This window comes from Adiantum capillus-veneris, chromosome 22 (genome assembly GCF_014529385.1).
Source record: "Adiantum capillus-veneris isolate H3 chromosome 22, ASM1452938v2, whole genome shotgun sequence".
Classification (NCBI taxonomy): Eukaryota; Viridiplantae; Streptophyta; class Polypodiopsida; order Polypodiales; family Pteridaceae; genus Adiantum; species Adiantum capillus-veneris.
In genome coordinates, this window is record NC_140952.1 from 54,847,485 (window position 1) to 54,854,589 (window position 7,105).

Below are 7,105 nucleotides of genomic sequence, written 5' to 3' on the forward strand. Positions count from 1 at the left end.
TTTCTTTGAAGAGTGAAAGATTGTTTGGAAAGTAATCTGTTTGCTTGTAGGAAAGAAACCTTTGCCTAGTAGAAGAACTCTCGAACCTTCTTCATTAAAAATCCTATACTGATATAGTCAAAAATCCCTTTGATATCCAGGGAGGAGAGCTTAGCGGAGTGAACGCTAAAGGAGTGCATATGGTTGCACACATCTTGCGGGTTGGTGCCCAGAATGCAAGATGTACTTGCGGGTTGTTGCCCAGACTGCAAGTTAGTCACTACTGGTTGGTGCCCAGATTGCAGGACAATTTAGTTGTATGGGCAACTAAAGACATCGAGAGCAATAAAATCTCGCCAAGAGGAGTGAACTCTTGAGGTTGGGATATTTTAATGAAGAAGGATCGTATGTTGTTTTTCTTCTAGAAGGATTTTCTTGGTGCCGATTTGAAATTGGTTGAAGGGTTGTCTTAATGAACTTGTGATGGAAACCCAAAAAAGGAACTTTGTGTATGAACAATCATGTGGTAGTAATCATAAAACAAGCATAACAAAGTGTGAGTGTGGGGGTGAAACTGGGGACTGGCTCAGGTTGCCAGTCAAGGATGGGTGGTCTCGATTAGTCAAGAAACTCTCCTCTCCCTCTTGTAAAAGAGCGAATTAGAGACTCATTGTGCCAAGAGTCGAGACCTCCAATTGTACGTGCCTCTGAAAGTTATGGGGAAAAAGGAAATTGGGGTTTCTCTCTCTCGGAAGGTGAGAATTAGGAACGTCATAGTATTGTAACAGTTCACGCTTTCCCTGGGAGACAGGGCTAGGAATCCTTTTTAATGGTTCGGACTCAAGTTACTCTTTGACGAGAGCCTGTCCATTAGAATCTTGTTTATATTGACTATGTTTTCTCAATCGAATAGGGCCTAGCGACCTGTCAGGTGCCCTCCTGTTGCCAAAAAGGTTATGCTATCGGGAGGGGACCTCACACGTGGTATTAGAGACTAGGTTAGGAAACTGGAAAAATCGTCATTGTTTGAAAATTTTGAAAAAACGAATTGGAAACTTAAAGTTCAAGAACTCACTAGCATTGATGTTTCAGGAAGATGCCGTCGCTGAGTATCGCAAGTTCAAAACATTTGAGATAATGTATACGGAGGCGTGTCGTTCTCCAAATTACAATTTCCGCCGAAGTATAATGGAAGTTTTGATTAAGGCTTTTGCCTCCATCAACAGGAATCCATCAAGGATGGAAGCTTGCATGGAATAGTAAGGGTGGTTTTTTTACGTCGACGCTACAAAATTTGAGTACCTATCCACTGATTTGAAGAAAATTTGTTGGGCGCATGAGTTGCGGGTTATCCAAGTTTTCTACTTCCTTGGGACTTTTAGAGAAGTCAAGATCACTGTTGATGGTACCAAGACAACCTTGAACAAATGGATTTTTGATGAAGCGAATAAAGTAATCCCTAGTGATAGGATTAAGCCTATTACCGTTCCATATATATTTCTTCGAAATGAGAATTTTGTATTATTTGAGTCTATTAGCAATGTGTACAAGAGGTACTACTCTGATGAGATAGTAGCCTATAAGTATTTGACTTCAGACACCTATCATCTATATCACCATGCTCCTGGGTAGTCAGCTGTGCGAATCCTTTAGATGCCGCCAAGCTTTGCAATAAGTTAGAAATTAAGTGTACCTTAGCCTCTTGGAAAGGCTACCTTCGTAAATTTTCCATCATAAATATGAGTTTGAGCTTTCTTGATCTGAGTACCTTATTATGTCTTGTGATTTATTTTGAAGTTAATTTTAAGATTGAATCGGTGTGTTAAGTCTCTAGGTTTCTGTCAATTCACCGATGTGAATATTATCGTATAGGTACCACCTACCGCTCTCTACACCACCACTCAAGAGAAGAAAACTTCTTCTCAATAAAGACCAACCTCCCAATTTCAAGGGAGAAGGAGCTAATGTAGAGCACAATGTTGAAGTCTGGTTAGAAGCAATGACCCAGCTAGAAAACTAGACTATGCTTGCAATGTTTCCTCTAACTAACGATGCACAAATATGGTGGAAACAACATTGCAATGACTTGGGTGTTTTAGGATCTTCCCAGGCGGGATATGGGTAGCTTGTGCATGGGACATCATTGATTGGAGAATCATCACAAACAACATTTGAGGGCATGCCTGTAGTGTGCCTGGCAAGGTGGCACAATCAATTGTATAGGTGCTTTTGATGGGCTAATGTTAGCACTTGAGCATTAATGGTGTTCTACGAATTGGGGGGCAACCATCCGCATGGTGCACCTGAGCTATATGGACATCTTCAGATCCGTAGGAGGGGCATTGAGGGTTCTTGAATATAGAACATTACGGGGTAGCACTTAGGGATGTAGTAGGTATTTGAGACAACGTGTTAGGCTAGAGTAGCAGAGCCTGTGCGATTGCAAGGGTTAGATTGAGCAATGGGATGAGATCAACCATGCTCAGTAATGACAAGCTAGACTTAGCCACATGGTTGCAATCACAAGGAAATCACCTTGTCGATAGATTCAATCGGAGTTTTAGTTTGTCTTCTTCTAAAAATGGTTCCCACTTCAACACACACACACACACACACACACACACACACACATCCCTAATTTAGAAAGATTATTAGTGGCAAAAAACGAAGAAAAATTGAGCAATTAGAGGCTCCAAACAAAGCTACTACAAAGGAGCTTAAGAGTGCACAAACACACGGGTATGGACTTCTTGATAATGAGAAAAAATTAAGCCAAATACACAAAACTTGTATGCTAATTAGAGGAATCAACACACAATGAGAACCCCAAAATTGTCAGATTAATCTCTTGCTCTAATTGAGAAGCCGATTTATTTCTGGTTGGAGTGTTCAAGAGCTCAAAGAAGAGACATTGCAAGGGGCTTCTTGCACACACAATCAATGAAACCTAAAAACATGATAAATGCATATACACATACGATAATTAATGTTAAATATGGCAAGAAGGGTAGTGGCTCTATGGAATGACCACGAACTTGCACAAACCTAACCAAATAAACAATGATTAGAGTACTTATTAGAAAATAGAAAATGAATTAGTGACAAAGTGTGTGGCACACATTGTCTAGCATAGAGAAGAGAGAGAATAGAGTCTAGTGTGTGATTAGGAAGTACTAATCATCCATTGTGGCTCTGATACTAGTTGTAGGATTATGGTGGATAGGGGTGTAACCATGTTAATGTGTTACTGAAAATGTTGTCCAAGACAATGCTAGTTACTTGTGCTTGTTAGCATATATTGCAAACCAAAGAGCAAGTGCAATTTGAATTTAAAATATCCATAAAAAATATTATGCATTCCCTCCAATTTGGGGTATGGCCTTGTTTTTTTAGTTGCTGAAGATGATGTGGGGTATTGAAGTCTGTGTGTGTGTTTGTGTGTGCATGTGCATGCAACATATAGTCCTCTCTCTCTCTCTCTCTCTCTCTCTCTCTCTCTCTCTCTCTCTCTCTCTCTCTCTCTCTCTGAGCACCATGGACTCCAGTCTATGCCACATCAGGTATTGGTTGGGAGGACTCAGTAGATGGCTGCTCGTTTGAAAATCGTCTTCTCTGGGATGAAGTTGGAGCAATATCTACTTGTAGAGTTTGACCTTCAGTCTCTAGACCATGAGATCGATAATGCAAGTCTTGTAGTTGCTCAATTAGAAAGAGACCGTGATTGCGTATGTGTTGGTTGCAAATTTTTCGTTTTCAAAAGATTTGATGCTTGCAATGCGCACAAGGACACACCATACTATCGTCCATACTTTATCTACCAATGACGTGACAAATAATTAAAACACTCTAGTTGTTATAATAACTACACACTACTAAGTACATGATACATGACAACCTCACATTCTCTAGCCAGGCCCGATCCCCGCGCACCTAGGTATAGAGGTGCATGGAGATTAGGACCACAGGGTAATAATCTCGTCTTTATTGGTCAATGACTATATATTAAGGTTCTTGAAGTGTGTGTGTACTTTGGAAGTCCGATTGCATTTTTTCAACTATTTGTTGCTAGCTCTAACAACCTCACATTCTCTAGCCAGGCCGGATCCCCGCACACCTCGGTCTAGAGGTGCACGGAGATTAGGACCACAGGGTAATAATCTTGTCTTTTTTGGTCAATGAATATATATTAAGGTTCTTGAAGTCTGTGTGCACTAGTCTGTGTGCACTTTAGAAGTCCGATTGCGTTTTTTCAACTGTTTGCTACTAGCTCTAGCAACCTCACATTCTCTAGCCAGCAGACTCGATATTCGCACACCTCGGTCTAGAGGTGCACGGAGATTAGGACCACATGGTAATAATCTCATATTTATTGGTCAATGACTATATATTAAGGTTCTTGAAGTCTGTGTGCACTTTTGAAGTTCGATTGCATTTTTCCAACTATTTACTGCTAGATCGAGCTCTAACAATCTCACATTCTCTAGCCATGTTCGATCACCGCACACCTCGGTCTAGAGGTGCACGGAGATTAGGACCACATGGTCAATGACTATATACTAGTGGTTTTGATATTTGTGTGCGCCTAACCTAACCTATAACCTAAACTATAACTTCACCTATAACCAAATTAAACCTAACCTATAACTTCACCTATAACAAAACCTAACTGAAGTCGGGTTTGCGTTTTTTGAAGTACACGAGTCATTCTTGAAGTTCGTTTGTGTTTTTTCTACTATTTGCCGCTAGCTTTAACCTAACTTATAATCTAACCTAACCTATAACTTAAACTTAAACTAACCTAACGTAACCTAGCCTATAACCTAAACCTAACGTATAACCTAACTTAACCGAAGTCCGTTTGCATTTTTAGAAGTACACGAGTCATCTTCGAAGTCCGTTTGCATTTTTTCTACTATACATTTTTCACTAGCTCTAACCTAACCTATAATCTCACCTAACCTATAACGTAAACGTAACCTAACCTAACATAACCTATAGCCTAAACCTAACCTATAGGCTAACCTAAGCGAAGTCCATTTGCGTTTTTTAAGTACACAAGTCATCTTCGAAGTCCGTTTGTGTTTTTTCTACTATTTGTCACTAGCTCTAACTTAACCTATAATCTAACCTAACCTAATCAAAGTCCGTTTGTGTTTTTAAAAGTACACAAGTCATCTTTGTTTGGCCCCTAATAGATGGACGTTGTGTTCAGACAATTAGAACTTATGGTATGGTGTGTAAAGCCGCTTAGGTTTAGGCTGCTCCAAATTAGATTAGGATAGCAATTAGCCATTTCAATCTGCTTAGGGCTAGCCACCTAGGGTTAGCGTTTTAGGACTAGTGTTGGTTTAGCCGCTAACAGATGGCCGTATTTTGCAGTGTTAGGGTGCGCTATGTAAAGTTGCTTAGGTTTGACCAACTCAAATTGGATTAGTGTAGCATTTTTCCATTTCAATCTGCTTAGGGCTAGCCACTTAGGGTTCTATGGATTCTCCTTTGGCCGCTAATAGATGGTGCACCGTGCTCGGACGGTTAGGGCACACTATGTAAAGCCGCTAAGGTAAAGTGCTCTAAAACATATTAGGGTATCGTTAGGCCATTTAGTCTGCTTAGGGATAGATGCTAAGTGTTATCAACTTTAGATTAGCAACTTTTGTTTTGGCTGCTAATACATTACTATATTTGGAGCGTTAGGGTAGGCTATGTAAATCCGTTTAGGTTTGGTAACTTTTGATTTGGTCGCTCCAAATCCAATTAGTGTAGCGCTTGGCCATTTCAGTCTGCTAATAGGATTAAAGGGTTATGGTTTAGACGATGGTAGATGATTGTGTTTGGACGTTTCACCGATAAGTGTTTAGATTAACATAAAAGTACAACTGTCAGAACACAACGTCCATCTATAACCTAAATATGAGTTAAATTAACATATAACCCAACCTAATTTTTTACGTACAACCTATAACCTAACTTGTTGCCTAAACCTGACCTATAATTTAGCTAACCTATCCTATACCTATAACCTAACTTATAACTAAGCTAACCTAACATAATTAACGTCCTAGAAGCTAAGCTAAGCTAAGCTAACCTAACCTAGCATAATTTAACGTATAACCTAACTTATAACTTAACATATAACCTATATATACCCTAACCTAACATATAACCTAAACTAAACCTAACCAAACCTAAAACCTAAACCTCATCAATCGCATATTTCAAAAACGAATAATTCAAAATGAAATTTCTTCAAAACAAGTTTTTTTCATAAACCATTTTTTTTTCATAATTCAGAAAAAAAATTCACAACACAAACCATAATTTCATTTAAATCATTGAAAGTTTAAAACATGAAATTTTATTTTATCAATATACAAATTAATTTAAATAAATTTAATATGCATTAAAAGTTCAGGCACTCACATGCGGCCTATTTGAGCAAGAAAAGGTGTTGTAAACATCCTTGAACCTGCAAAAACGCGTGCACACACACACACACACACACACACACACACACACACACACACACACACACACACACACATCATGTTAAACCCTAAACCCTAAACCTACAAGTAAACTTGAAAACAATCTCACATTAGTGCTATGGGGTAGTCCACGAGCAAGATTAGCACCTCCGACACTTGTTTTGCACCAGATCTGTAAGAGGTGAGGAGGAAGAGAGCAAGAGAAAAGGTGCAAGAAGAAGAGAAATGTGCAGGGAAAGCCCGTCGGTTTGTTTTTTGCATGGTTCGACAGGTATCGATAGAGGTGTTGGAAAGAGCATTTGTACAGGCGTCGGAAAGTGCATCGGAACAGGCATTGGAAGATACATCGGAACAGGCGTCGTGAATTTTAAAATGCAAATTTTTAAAAACTTCATCTCCCTCCATACTTACCTACACATATACCAATGCCTGCCATTGATGCCGGTAATTTGGCTTTGGAATTTAAGTGACCTCTTGTAGTGCCTTAAGACCATAAGAAGGGAGTTAGAAAGGGGCTTGATTGATAGCTCAAACCCTTGGGATAATGCAAGCATCTACGGAACCAACAAGGTCATATTAAACTCAAAAAGTAATACATATGTAGTGGATATGAGATTATGATTATATTAGGCAAAGAAGAA